Raw genomic sequence first — 15,464 nt, 5'->3', positions numbered from 1 at the left:
AGAAGGAAGGACGGACGGACGGACAGACAGACAGACTGACATATAATTCCCCCCCCCCCCCCCCCCGCAACCTCACAAAATCAACTTTGTTTCTTTAGTCGGTCACCTCCCGTTCTCTCTCTGTCTAAATCCGCGTTGTCCAGCTCTGCAAAGACGAACATGAAGAAAAAAAGTCTTCAACCTCTCAAAGCACATAACTACCAAATAACAAAACAACCAGGGAGGGGAAGGGAAAGGGGGAGTCTTCAACCTCTCCAAGCACAAAACGTTCAAATAAAAACATCAGGGAGGGGAGGGGAAAGGGGGAGTCTTCAACCTCTCCAAGCACAAAACGTTCAAATAAAAACACCAGGGAGGGGAGAGGAAAGGGGGAGTCTTCAACCTCTCCAAGCACAAAACGTTCAAATAAAAACATCAGGGAGGGGAAGGGAAAGGGGGAGTCTTCAACCTCTCCAAGCACAAAACGTTTGAATAAAAACATCCGCGAGGAGAGGGGAAAGGGCGAGTCTTCAACCTCTCCAAGCACAAAACGTTTGAATAAAAACATCAGGGAGGGGAGGGGAAAGGGGGAGTCTTCAACCTCTCCAAGCACAAAACGTTTGAATAAAAACATCAGGGATGGGAGGGGAAAGAGGGAGTCTTCAACCTCTCTAAGCACAAAACGTTCAAATAAAAACAACAGGGAGGGGAGGGAAAGGGGGAGTCTTCAACCTCTCCAAGCACAAAACGTTCAAATAAAAACATCAGGGAGGGGAGGGGAAAGGGGGAGTCTTCAACCTCTCCAAGCACAAAACGTTCAAATAAAAACATCAGGGAGGGGAGGGGAAAGGGGGAGTCTTCAACCTCTCCAAGCACAAAACGTTCAAATAAAAACAACAGGGAGGGGAGGGGAAAGGGGGGGGGGGGTCTTCAACCTCTCCAAGTACAAAACGTTTGAATAAAAACATCCGGGAGGAGAGGGGAAAGGGGGAGTCTTCAACCTCTCCAAGCACAAAACGTTTGAATAAAAACATCCGGGAGGGGAGGGGAAAGGGGGAGTCTTCAACCTCTCCAAGCACAAAACGTGTGAATAAAAACATCAGGGATGGGAGGGGAAAGAGGGAGTCTTCAACCTCTCTAAGCACAAAACGTTCAAATACTGAAAACAACAGGGAGGGGAGGGGAAAGGGGGAGTCTTCAACCTCTCCAAGCACAAAACGTTCAAATAAAAACATCAGGGAGGGGAGGGGAAAGGGGGAGTCTTCAACCTCTCCAAGCACAAAACGTTCAAATAAAAACATCAGGGAGGGGAGGGGAAAGAGGGAGTCTTCAACCTCTCTAAGCACAAAACGTTCAAATACTGAAAACAACAGGGAGGGGAGGGGAAAGGGGGGGGGGGGGGTCTTCAACCTCTCCAAGCACAAAACGTTCAAATAAAAACATCAGGGAGGGGAGGGGAAAGGGGGAGTCTTCAACCTCTCCAAGCACAAAACGTTCAAATAAAAACATCAGGGAGGGGAGGGGAAAGGGGGAGTCTTCAACCTCTCCAAGCACAAAACGTTCAAATAAAAACACCAGGGAGGGCCGGAGAGGGAAGGGGGAATGTTCAACCTCTCCAAGCACAAAACTATTAAAGACCAGAAGAGACAGAGAGGGAGGAAAGCCCTGTATTTTATGTGCTGGCTGTCATGCGATGCCAGAGTCACATAGCTCGCATGTCTCGACCCATCGGCTGTCCAGACGGTGCCACGAAGTCATTGGCGTCCCCGCAATGAACGAGAGGCAGGCAGGATAACTCTCCATCCATCACGCTAATTACCGCCCCTGTTATTTGAAACCAACGTCCGCCATGGCGACTTATCCCCAGGAAGACGTTTTCAATCATTCATGATTTGCTGGTCTTTGGTCTCTGGTCTTTGGTCTTTCCTGGTTGGTGCCGGTGACGAAGTATTTTTAGTATCATGGGTTTTGTGTGACCAGAGTTTCTCCTTCTTTGCCTTTTATATGTCAAGTAACTTAATTGTTTTGTTGTGTGAACTGAGCGAGTTTGTTCCCTTGACCTGTCATGATTCTCGATCAAGTCTGCACCAGGTAAGCAAGTACGCACGGTGTTTCCCCTTTTGTGTTATTCCTCTCAAAGTTGTACCCTAAATAAAAAGAAGAAATTGTTGCTCTTGGTTTCGTTTCCATTCTTAAGATTGTTCGTACCTTGTTCTTTGTCTCCATTATAAAGATCTGTCTGTCCTCTCAAAAGTCATAAAGCCAAGCGAGTAAAATGAATTATAAACATCTTCAATAAACATTCTTGAAGAGTAAAGTCGCAAACACGACCCCGCGATAGTTGCCACCACGCGTTTGATTTTTGGCCCTTTTTAAATCACAGGTTGAACAAATCTTCTTCGAAACTGGTGGTGGAGATGTGATTCGCGAGTACTCGAAGAAACTCTCAAGGACATCATTTAGAACGTATACGGTTTGTGGATTGACTGTTCGTTTATTCCCCTCCACACTTTAATCGTCCAGTAACGTTCATCCTTGCCACACCGAGCCGCTCTGATATGAACCGAGGATTTGTCGTTTGGTAGCTAGCACTGGAGAACTTGTCGTTTGCTTGTCAGTCTTTAGCTTTCATCAAAGACACCGAAAGCCAGTTTCTGGCCATCAACAAGAACACCAACGTCTGGCAACGACTCTCTAATGTCAAGCGTGATTGGATTGCTTTGAAATTTAGTTACTCGAGTGACACGAAAGCCTTGAAAAAGACGCACGCACAGTATTAACCGTCACAGTGCTGACATCGCAAATCACATTTGTTATTCTACTTTTGAGATCAGCAACGCCACAAGTTTAGTTACTCACCTGACATAAAAGAAGAGCGTGCTATAGAGTGACATTATCAGCCATCAAACAAACGACATATAGTCCTGAATTGCTGCAATGAAAACTGTTTGATTTTAAAGATCGCGGAAACCCCACACGTTTTAGGACTTGTCTGACATTAAAGAAACCAAACTCAAAGTAGTAACCGCCACACAATACTTAAACACTGAGCAAATCTTTTTTTTAAATTGGAAACTCCAAAAGTTGAGTTGCTCATCTGACCTGAAGTAGATACAAACAGTCTCACAGGGCTAAAACTACAAACACACACACACACACACACACACACACACACACACACACACACACACACACACACACACACACACACACACACACACACACACACACACACACACACACAAACAAAAAGTTGTTTGTTTTAAAAGCGCCACAAGTTTAGTTACTCACTGAGTGGCATGAAAGAAAACAACACAACCACGTTAGTGACGTCACACAGTAGTAATCCTGCTGCCACCACGATTATTTTTTTCGAGATCAGAAAGGCCACAAGTTGAGATAATCACGTCATCTACAAGAAAAAGACACCACTATAAAACGAGTTTTTGTTTGTATATATTTTAGGATGGAAACGCCACGAGTTTAACTATCGCGTGACCGGAAAGTAAACCAGACAGCCATCGTATTAATCGTCACACATAATTTTAAATCTGCAACCGAAGATTTTACCACCCGATTTGTTAGTCATGTGACCAGGTTAGTCATGTGACCAGGTTAGTCATGTGACATAAATGCCACAATGTTAACCGTCACTCAGCGAGCCCTGCGGTGCTAAACGTGAAAAAAAGCAACACAAATTAATTTTATTTTATTTTTATTTTTATTTTTACGACCGGAAACGCCACATCGACAAATCAAGAGAAAGCGTTAGGGGCTCCGCTCACATATGTAACTTCAGCAGGACCGACGACGCACTGCAGCTTTTCCCAGCCCGCTTACACGTTGCATGAAAGGAAAACAGGCCAAGGACTCGTCATAATCCCTATCGCGGCATAAATGATAGGCCGTGCGTCGTCTGTGCCGCTGAAACTGCGCAGGTATATTCTGTCCATTACTACACAGCCCAGCCCACAAAAGACAAACCCTCCTTTTCTTCCCCTGCAAAACACAGCTCCCGAGGTGTGGGGACGTTTGATGCGCCGTAAAGCCGAGACGTTCACCACCTGGACCCGTTTAGCACCAACCCATGCCAACAGCTTCCCTTTGAAGTTGACGAGCGTCGGTTGATGGAGGTGTGCAGTCAAGATAAAACGTCGAGTCTGCAGTGTAAACCAACGGGAACCAATTTCCATTCATCAAAGACTTTTCCTCCCCTTCTATTCTTCTTTTTTTTACCCCCGTGAGCCGGTCTGCCTCCACTCGCGGTACGAAACTGCCGTTTTGTGTTAAATGCTGTTGGACGTGCCCGCCTGCGTCATTTTGTCTGCTTTTTTTCTTTTCCTCGTCAGTTTTCTTACTTTTTCTCTTTTTTAAAAATTGTTTTAAGGGCTTGAAGATCGCAATAAGAGATAAGGTTTGAGCGATGAGACTCTGTGACTCTGTGTGTCTGTATGTCTGTCTTCCTCGAGAACACCCCCCCCCCCCCCCCCTCTCTCTCTGTCTCTCTCTCTTCTCTCTCTCTCTCTCTGTACACACTTGTACAATAAACTTCGGCTAAAGCCAAAAGGGACCGTTAACGCTCTAAACAGCTTGTCTCGTATATATACTTATTGGTTGTACTTTTGACGTTCTGAAAGCAGGAGAATCAATTGAGTCAGAGGGATATTACTCAGGTCTGAGAAACAGAGGGAAGTAGGTGAACTAAATGGATATATAGGGTGTCTAAAAAAAAGTACACAAAAAGACATTGAAAAATCAGTACTGAGAAATGGAAAAACTAATATGTAAGCTAATACGCTAATATGTACCCCAGACCAAGAAACCTACAACAACCGAAGGCAAACATTCTCAGAGAAATCCAGAACATCCCACAGGAAACATTCCCCAAGGTAATCTATATATATATACGACTAGTGTCTGTCTGTCTGTCTGTCTGTGTGTCTGTGCGCGATGCGCGGCCAAGGTTCTCGATGGATCTGCTTCAAATTTGGTGGGCTTATTCAGAGAGACCCCGGTAACAACCTCATCGATGAGATATTTCAACACGTGCTCTCAGCGCGCAGCGCGGAACCGATTTTGGTTCCACCTCAGCTATTTTGGTTCCACCTCAGCTTACCCGGGCCCCCATACCGACACACCATAGCCGCTACACCACATCACAACGCCAAAGTTCTCGGTGGATCTTTTTCAAATTTGGACACCGTATTCAGCTACACCCCGGACACAATATCATCGATGAGATATTTCAACACGTGCTCTCAGCGCGCAGCGCTGAAGTCATGTTCGTTTTTGTGTTAATTTCACCATTATAAGTAACTCTTCCTTATCTTCTCCAGTGTTTGGCGTTTATCTCCCTTCCTTCGTGTGGCTTTCCCGTTCAGTTGTAAGTTACTATTTATTTTTAGAATGTCACTGCGCTGTCCACTGCGCTGTCCACAACGCTTCCCTTGCACCCGTAAGTTGTTCTTACTGTCAAAGTGAAAAGGTCGAATCAATTTATAGCCACGCGAAAAATACACTCTCACCTATCTCTATATATTTATAGATACAGATATGCATATATATATACGGCTTCTCTGTGTGTGTGTGTGTTTGTGTGTGTGTGTAGGCAAAAACCTATGTATTATAGAGTTCTGTTTGTGATGGGGTCTAGCGGCTTTTGTCTGTCTGTATGTTCTGGCATGTGAGAAGCCACAGCAGATAATATAGGGCTAAGAAATAAGCTCTAAAATTCTCAATCCCGTTTGACAGGACTTCGCCTTTCAAAGGTGATTGTGGTGAACCGCCACGCTGTCTGTCTCCGCGCCGTTCACCCCAAATTCCCGTTTCTGAGAGTGACTATTTTTAGAATGTCACTGCGCTGTCCAGAACGCTTCCCTTGCACCCGTAAGTTGTTCTTACTGTCAAAGTGAAAAGGTCGAATCAATTTATAGCCACGCGAAAAATACACTCTCACCTATCTCTATATATTTATAGATACAGATATGCATATATATATACGGCTTCTCTGTGTGTGTGTGTGTTTGTGTGTGTGTGTAGGCAAAAACCTATGTATTATAGAGTTCTGTTTGTGATGGGGTCCAGCGGCTTTTGTCTGTCTGTATGTTCTGGCATGTGAGAAGCCACAGCAGATAATATAGGGCTAAGAAATAAGCTCTAAAATTCTCAATCCCGTTTGACAGGACTTCGCCTGCAGAGGTGATTGTGATGAACCGCCACGCTGTCTGTCTCTGTCTCGCGATTCACCCCGGCGAAGCCGGGTATTCCTCTAGTGAACAATATATGGCAATGAGGATGCAGTCTGTCATTGGAAAACGGGGTGGCTACATTGATCACGTGGTGTGAAGAAACAGACGATCTCAACTGAAAGCTGTGAACTAGGGACACCACTTCTATGAACTGACTACAATATCACGCACAAATGATTTCAATAAAGTTACTGACTTGTCTGTAGCATTGAAAGAAAATCGGGAACTTTTTTTGGAGACACCCTATATTCGACATGCGCATCAAGGCACCTGAGAGAATAACAAGCATTGGAATGAACAAACGACTTTCATCTTCAAAAAAAGGATGATCGACCACAAGCTCACATGTTCCTCATTCCCCAATGCACTAAAAAACTGATAAAGTCACACACAAGAGCCAGGCTTTATTCCTGACAGTATAGTCCTTAGATCAAGACCGGTTTTGACGAATAAACACTCAAATACAAACACTGTTGCGAGTTTCTCACGTGTACTATCGAATCAATCATGTAACAATGTTTTGAATTTGTGTATTTGTGTCCGCAAGTCTAATTTTTCTGCTTTTACCCTTACGCAATAGCAAAAAGATAGAAAGAAATCGGTCCGCCTTCAAAAACTAAGACAACTTTTGTCAGTAACTTTTTTTTCAGAATTTAATTTTGCTTTTTGTTCCCTTACGCAATATCATGCCCCCCCCCCCCCCTCACCTCCTTCTCAGCAACACCATAGCATCCGCACGGGAGACACACAGCCATTGCAAGCGACATCAAAGCCTGCAGACCGGACGTCCGTAGACAGGCCAGACGACAAACTGCCGACACCGGGGGTCCAGGGGGGCAAGGGAGGAGAAGGCAGAGCGACAAAAGGGAGCACCGCGAGGGGGACCCACCCCCACCGAACCGCCACCATCGATTTCTCTCTCTTTGCTCTTCTGCCGCTACTACCCTTTGGTGGGCCAATAACTGCCACGTTTTATCTTCTCTCTTGTTCTCTCTCCTCTCCTCCCCCTCTCTTTGTCTCTGTCTCTGTCTTTTTCTCTGTGTCTCTGTCTGTCTTTTTCTTTTCCTCACTCTTTCTCTCTTGACGGGGGGAGGGGGGGGGGATACGTAAGTTTGTAAAAAGTGCATTCCATCTGTCTGCCTGTCTGTCTGTGTCTGTCTGTCTGCTTTGTTTTATTCTTGTTGCAAAACGTAAGTTCCATGCATCTGTCTGCCTGTCTGTCTGCTTCGTTTTATTCTTCTTAAGTCTTCTTCTCTTTTACTTAGGTGGGGATGGGGTGGGGGGGGGGGGGGGGGGGCTTGTCAGGGGGGGGGGGGGGGTGTCAGGGGGCGCCTATCATTGAAGCTTCAAGCGAGCCGGGCACGGCAACAGTTATTCCCCCTAATTTCCCACGAGTCATTTCAATGCCTTTTATGTACAACATGCTAATTGCATCATGCCATCTACAGGAAGTCACGGGGGACAGTAGAGTGTCATGTCTGGCCCTCAGGTCTGTGATGCCGCGGTTTGTTCCAGCGGAAGCAGAGCGTGTGGGTGTGCTCGCTGCGGTTTTTCTGATGGAACCAGGTCTGGTCTCCCCTGAAGACCTCGGCGGTCTGTCTCTCCCCTCCCAACCTCTTGCACTTTGAAGAGCGACCCGTCACAGATTACGTCCCACTGATCCTAAACGGTAAAAGTCACTCCGACTCTGAGTCACTGACGCACACGAACACCCAATGACGCATGTACGTTGGGTTCATCCATCCGCAAAACACTCACTTCCGTTCTATTAGAGTCCTGGTTGATTCTGCGCGTTTTATGCTCTGCGCTTCATTTGGTACACTCTGCTAACAGTAGTACTGGACAGCTAAAACAAGTTTTAAAACAATTTTATGTAGCGTGCAAGATCGGCGGAATAGTATACACTGAGGAGTTGTGGCGATTAGGAACTTCTAGATTAAGTTGGACGGAACAGCCTACAAGAAGACCCTTCTAAACAAGTACTTCTTGTGCAGCATTCTAGCAACGTCAATTTTAAGTAATAAGTGTTTGTCAACCAGTCAACCAATTAACCAACCAGTCAACCAATCACATGCATGGTGGTCTATCTCTTCTCTAACTATTCCTCTTGTACTTCCATGAGCGACCCATTACAGAGTATATTACCCAGTGATTGTAAACGGTAAAAGTCACTTTGATTCCTAGAGCCACATGGGCCGTTTGGCTTATCCATTCCCAAAACGCCGACTTCCATTGATACTATTTGAATTTTGATTGATCATGAATCTTCTGGTATGCTTCACTTAGTGTCTACAGTATACACGCATTTGTCATTATTTTTTTTCTCTTTATTTTTTTAAAATATTTATTTTATTGTCAGTAGTTCTGGACAGTTCAAACACGTTTTGAAACAGTTAGGATTACCGCGCAACAGTTCACACAGAACTGTGTCCATTGAGAATAGCTTAGTCCAGACAGGAGAAAATACTGAGAAGGAAGGAGAGAGAAGAGGGAGGTGAGCATGAGGCAACTCTTTCCAGCTAGAGTTTTGTTGAGTTTATTGCAAACGGTATCGTCGTTGTGCAGCATTTGACAGTTACATCGTTTCAAAGTAATAGGTTTTCAGTCAATAAGCCAATCAGCCCGTGGTGCAGGACAAATAAAGCTCAAGAAAAAAAGAAAAAAAAGAAGACAAAGTACAAGAGATTAAACTGAAACGGCTGTCATCCACATATCACACAGTACGAGGGGAAAAAACCCACCCCACAATCATCAACAAGACAAGTGGCTCGCACCACTAAAAATGATCTTGTATTAATTTAAAAAAAAAACTGAAACCACCATCAACAACAACAGAGAACAAGTGACAAAAAAGGCCAAGGGAAAGAACTGCTGCCTGTCGATAGAAAGGCATGAAACACAAGACAAGGAGGGCCTGTAGGCTGAACCGGTGATTACAGCCCTTGTTTATTATGCCTGTCTATATCGAGGGGTAACGAGGTGGCAATGAAAGCCAGGGATCATTTAAAACGAAATTGTCAACAGTGAAACATTTGACAGAAGTACTGCAATGCAGTGAAAGGTTTTCTGTCAGTCAGTCGATCAGCAAGCCAACCACTCAATCTAAATGGCGCAGGCTAACTGGAGAACCAATACAGAAGAAGAACAGAAAAAGGTGAAGAAATGAAAGCGGCTGTCACTCACGAATCATTATAAGACAAACGGCCTAAAAAAAACTAAGAATATCTCACATGCCAAGTAAAGAAAGACGGGGGGCAAAATGAAACAGTTCACACACAACCATAGCATTACCTCATTTGTCAAGCAAGTCTGACACGATAAATTGAGAAGGAAAAAAATATGGCTTTGGTTTTGTTTGAGGGGGAGGGGGGGGGGCAAGAAAAGCCAGGGGCAAGAACTCCAGCCTGTCGGTAGCAAGGCATAAAGCACACGACGAGGAGGGCCTGTAGGCTGACCCCTTGGTTACAGCCCTTGTTTATGTCTGTCTATATCGAGGGGTAACGAAGGAAACCAGGGATCATACTAAACGAATTGTCATTAGTTCATAATTGGACAGAAGTACTGCAATGCAGTGATAGGTTTTCTGTCAGTCAGTCGACCAGCAAGCCAACCACTCAATCAAATAGCGCAGGCCAACTGGAGAACCAATACAAAAGAAGAAAATAAAATGACGAAGACATGAAAGCTGCTGGCATTCACGAATCATTGAAAGACAAACGGCCCCCAAAACCAAAGAATTAAATCTCTCACATGCCAAGTAAAGACAGACGGGGGCAAAATCAAACTGTTCACACACAACCATAGCATTACCTCATTTGTCAAGCGAGTCGGACACGATACATTTTGAGGAAGAAAAAAAACTGGGGCTGTATTTATTTTAATTAAAAAAAAAAAAAATGGGGGGTGGGGGGGGGGGTGGGGGGTTGCAAGAAAAGCCAAGGGCAAGAACTCCAGCCTGTCGATAGCAAGGCATAAAGCACAAGAAGAGGAGGGCCTGTACGCTGACCCCGTGATTACAGCCCTTGTTTATGCCTGTCTATATCGAGGGGTAACGAGGTGGCGATAAAAGGCCAGGAATCAGATTAGGGGAAATTTACTCCCCACTTCAAAGGGAACCGCGCCACAGAAAGGGCGGCCTGGAAGGGGAAATCTATGGCCGAGGGTCGTTGGAGTTGTCCTTCCTCTGGCCCTAAAAATCCTCCTGCCACGGCTGCGTCATTGGGTGTGTGTTTGGAAGGGGGGGTGGGTGGGGGTGGTCGGGGCTCAGCCGTCCGGGTCGGTCCGCTTTCTTGTCTCAGTTTCCGGCTTTGAGTGCAATCGCCATGTTTTGTCGTTTCTCTTGTTTTTGACGGTGGTTGTGGTGACGATGTCGTTCGAACGATGTATAGTGTTTATGATGCTCTGTATTGTTATAAATATAACTTACGTTCCAATAACATATATTTCTTGTTTTTTGTTTCTGATGGTTATCTTAAGATTTGCTGCAGTTGTCCATTTGTTGTGGTTATTGTTGGTGTTGGTGTTGATGTTGGAGGTATTATTTTTAGTAAAGTGGGATGTTTTATTTTTTCATGTTGTTCTTCAGATGGACACTCCACCCTCCGAGATGAAGGTGTCGCTGAGTGCGGCGCAGGTACTCTAGACTGCCGTAAAACTTCGAACCACTGCTTGTTTTAGTTTCATTTTCTGCCTGATGTTGTGCTTACATTATCTATAGTTAAAAAACACAAAATATATCTGTACTCAAAAGATATATATAAATATATCAAAATATATCTATATTATGAGTTATTTCTAATATGCTGACTGTTAGCAAATGATAACAGACATGTCAAGAAAAAAGATATCAAGCATGAGCCTTTTAGGCGAATGCTGATATCGTTTGTGAGACATGTCTGTTATCCTTTGCTAACAGTCAGCATATTAGAAATAACGGATGGAAAATGACGTAACGATACATTTGACGTAAAGCGAGTGACGCAATTTCACTTGATTTTTCCGAACTTTGATCATTTAGATTTCAAGTGAGCGGGTCGGCATTGCACACTCACTGAGAGGATGGGCGGTGCCTTGCTGTTCCGTGAAGCACCCACCGACAAAACTCGCTTTTCAGTATTTTTTAGATAAAGAGAGTATTATTTGACAGCATTTGAAGTGTCATTCTGTAGAATAAATCACGCTGATATTGTTGATTTACATTTTTACTTTGTCTTGTTAATTTTTAGCTTGATAAACAAAAAGGGTCCCTGTCTGAACGTTATAACATTTAGAGGGTCACCTAGAGTCAGTCCTGATTGGTCAAAAAGCCATATAGGGCACTGAATTGGTAATAAATAAATATATCAAAAGATATCTGAAATTATTTTTTAAACTTTGTTCATCTCACCACAGTCACTTTTGTTGTTTAGATTATCTATAGTTTTAGTATATATTTGAGGATCAGAGATAAATAGAGTTCAAAGCAAGGCCGATTGTAAAGAGTGCGGGTTGCGAAGGGGAGATGTGTGGGAAGGAGTCGTTGCAGTTGCCCTTCCTCTTAAAGTGACAAGCAGCGAAATGATTATCATGTTGAACCAGGCAACTTCCACCAATAGAAAGGCATACTTATTGTGTTGTGAAAAAAAAGATAAAGTTTATACACAGTTCTGAAAAGAGCCCATTAACATCAGCTTTATATCAGATGTGAATAATGCCTTCGGCATACAAGAGATTACTTTCTTCTTCTTCTTCTTCTGCGTTCGTGGGCTGAAACTCCCACGTACACTCGTGTTTTTTGCACGAGTGGAATTTTACGTGTATGACCGTTTTTTACCCCGCCATTTAGGCAGCCATACGCCGTTTTCGGAGGAAGCATGCTGGGTATTTTCGTGTTTCTATAACCCACCGAACTCTGACATGGATTACAGGATCTTTTTCGTGCGCACTTGGTCTTGTGCTTGCGTGTACACACGGGGGTGTTCGGACACCGAGGAGAGTCTGCACACAAAGTTGACTCTGAGAAATAAATCTCTCGCCGAACGTGGGGAGGAACTCACGCTGACAGCGGCCAACTGGATACAAATCCAGCGCGCTACCGACTGAGCTACATCCCCGCCCCCAAGAGATTACAATACCCAATATTGACGGACTGTGTGATGATATCTTCTGCTATGGTCTGTTGAGACATTGATATCACTGTCGAAACAGACCAATAGCAGAAGATATCATCACACAGTCCGTCAATGTTAGGCCACAAAAATATGGTCTGTTTGCGGTAACATAGGGGAAAAAAACTTGACTAAATATAAAAATAGGGTCGGTAGGTCGGGATTTTATTTTTTATTTTTTTCTTCCAAAAAAACATATTTTTAAGTTATTTTGCCAAAAAACAAACCCTTTTTTTGTTTTTTTCCTCTCCCCCAAATGCCAAAAAAAGTCTAGGGACGCGCGAAAAAATAGGGTCGGTCGGGATACCGTAAACATACTTTTTGGGGGGGGCCTTAGATATATTGCTATTTCTGTGGACATTTTGTATTCACTGTAAAAAAAAAAAAAAAAAAAAAAAAAAAAGTATTTGTCTCAGTTTTGGCTGTTTCATATCCCTCCCTCTGATTATTATTTCTTTTTGTATTTCCAAATGTCTTTTCTTTCAAAAAGTAATTAGTCACTTGCTCATCTAAATACTGGGATAATTACATTTTCATATTTTTTTTGTTTTTAAATTAAGGTGTCTTTGTTTTTGAAGTGGGGAAGCAATAAAGAGGTCGTCGATATCAAAACTGATATCGACGGAAATGTCGTCGATATCGTTTTTGCAATGAGCTCAGTTTTGCCCAATTGACCAATGGCAATATACGTTACATATGAAATAGCAATATAATCTTTTACAAGTATAACAGAACAAGTTATTACTATCCATTTTACAACAAAGTTCGGTGTGTCTCATGCGTGCAACACATAAAATGCCTGAACGAGTACGTCAGTTTCAGTCACTGAGCAGTTTTATTCTTTGTCCCAGCTGAACAAAAGATCTATGGGGAATAGTCGCTCCGAATCCTGTAATTAGTATCGTTATACACAAAGATACCCTCTTGCGTGCAGCATGCTTCGAATCCGATCTCCACGGTTGACTGGTTGAGAGAAAAATAGAATCTAGGATTGACATATACATCTAACAGGACATAGGTCGTGAAACAACACATTTAACGAATGGTTTTGCTGTCAAAACGGGATAGCACTAACTTTTCCATTGTCAGTATTGCTTTTCAGGTCCATTCATTGTTTTATGATTCCCATTTCTCTCTGCATGTCATTAAACATGATTTCTGATGATCTGTTTTGCTTTTCAAGTTCATTTATTTATCCCTGTCTCATTTCCTGATTGCATGTGCTCTTTCCTCTAACTGAATTACGTCTCTTGAAACGAAACGATCAAAGGAGAATCCAAAAATCTGTAATGTTGGACATAAATTTCCTTTTAACGTTAAAAGGCATAATCATTCCCGAACACTAAACTGTTGTTCTTTTGCTTCTTGAACATTCAGATAAATATGCCGTTCGCTTGCATTTGGCAGATAGATAGGGGGGGGGGGGGGAGGAGCCGCAGAGAGATATGGGGGGGGGGGGGAGAGTTAGATCTAGAGAGAGAGAGAGAAAGCGAGAGAGCGCGCGTGTGTGTGTATGCGTGTGTGTGTGCATGTGTGTGTGAGTGAGTGTGTGTGTACGTGTGTGTGTGCATGTGCGTGCGTGCTTGTGTGTGTGTGTGTGTGTGTGTGTGTGTGTGTGTGTGTGTCTGCTTGGGTTTGTGCATATGTATGTGTATGTGTGTGTGCACAAGCACACCCAAATACATTCGTCCTTCCAGTAAGTTCTCAGATGTTCTTTCTTCCAAATCACTGCAAGAAAACAGAACATGTAAAACCAGGAAAGGAAAGGGAAATCCAATCTCTAGACAAACTAAACTGATTTATAGCCAGCTTCTATAAGTTTAGCCGCAATAAACGTCGACTCGAGTGCCATACACTTTTCTCTTCCGTCTGCCACGCATTCACTCGGCTGCGTATTAGGAGATATATTACCCTGGCTCATATAATCAAGAAACCCAGCAGATTTGCAGCGCGTAAAGCGTTTGCCGGAGCTAAAAGATCGCAGTGATTTACGACGGCAATATCTCAAAGAATAAAGTGGACATTTTGTCAAAGAGTAACGAACTGGAGCAAAGGAGGAAAAAGGCGAAGGGGGTAATGAAAAAAGGCGAGGTATTTTCCAGGGGGGTATGTTTTAACTGTTTCTGTGCACGCCATCTTGGATTCATGCGCGCACTTCAGAACCCGAAAACAGAAAGGAATCGGAGCTCGCCCGCAGCCATCATAAAGTTTTCTGGCCGTTTTAACCCGGTGTGATACAAGGCTGTCACGCTCGTTCTGGTACAGAAAACACAAAACAAGTTCTAATCGGTATTCGATGACCCCCGCGCTCTTAGCCGCGTACCGTCTTACAAGTGATTTGAAATTAAACGCCGGGTGGCAATTTACCGTGTCTTTGCACGCGCTCTGCCCGTAAAGAAGGTCCAGCCCAGAAACAAAACGTCACTTACGTTTCTCGAAGCGTGAGCAGAAGGTCGAAGAAGGGCTAACCCTTGTTACATTACGAGACAGGGTGGCGGGGATCGTGTGCAAGGTTTCAGCTTTTGTTCTATGCTCTGCGAGGGAACGTGCCTTCAATGTGAGGACTTGTGTTTGCGGCTTGTCTAATACTTTTCTGTTCTTGCTGCATGCAGCGGTATCATTCTTCCTCGGCGTTTCAGCAAAAATCCCTTCGCTCAGGCCGAATCTGAATTTCGACTGCACGAAACTAAAAGTGAATTTGTTCAAAACAGTGCTAAGACTTGAAGCTATTAGCTATAGTGTTCATCACAATATTTGTCTTCAGAACACGGGACTGATTCAAAGCAACGTGCAGTCGTCTTCACTTAACTCTTTTATTAGTTCATTTAAGTTCGTCAGTTAGAATTCTGCGTCCTCAGTATTATACAACATGCTAAATCGATACATTGCAGCGTGTGCAGTCCTGAGACAAAACCGAATGCAGCCACTGTTCGTCAGTCTTCTGAACATTGTGCTCAACATGTTTTCCTTCGCACCGTGACTGTTCTATTCCGCCCCCTTGACATTTGCGACTTGTTATCTCCCTTTGTTCCTTGTTCGTCAATTAGTGCCTCATGTCCCAGACGTTACCTCCCTTGTCGCAGTCATTTCA

Source organism: Littorina saxatilis, linkage group LG2 (genome assembly GCF_037325665.1).
Source record: "Littorina saxatilis isolate snail1 linkage group LG2, US_GU_Lsax_2.0, whole genome shotgun sequence".
Lineage (NCBI taxonomy): Eukaryota > Metazoa > Mollusca > Gastropoda > Littorinimorpha > Littorinidae > Littorina > Littorina saxatilis.
Note: the sequence above shows the minus strand (reverse complement) of the source record.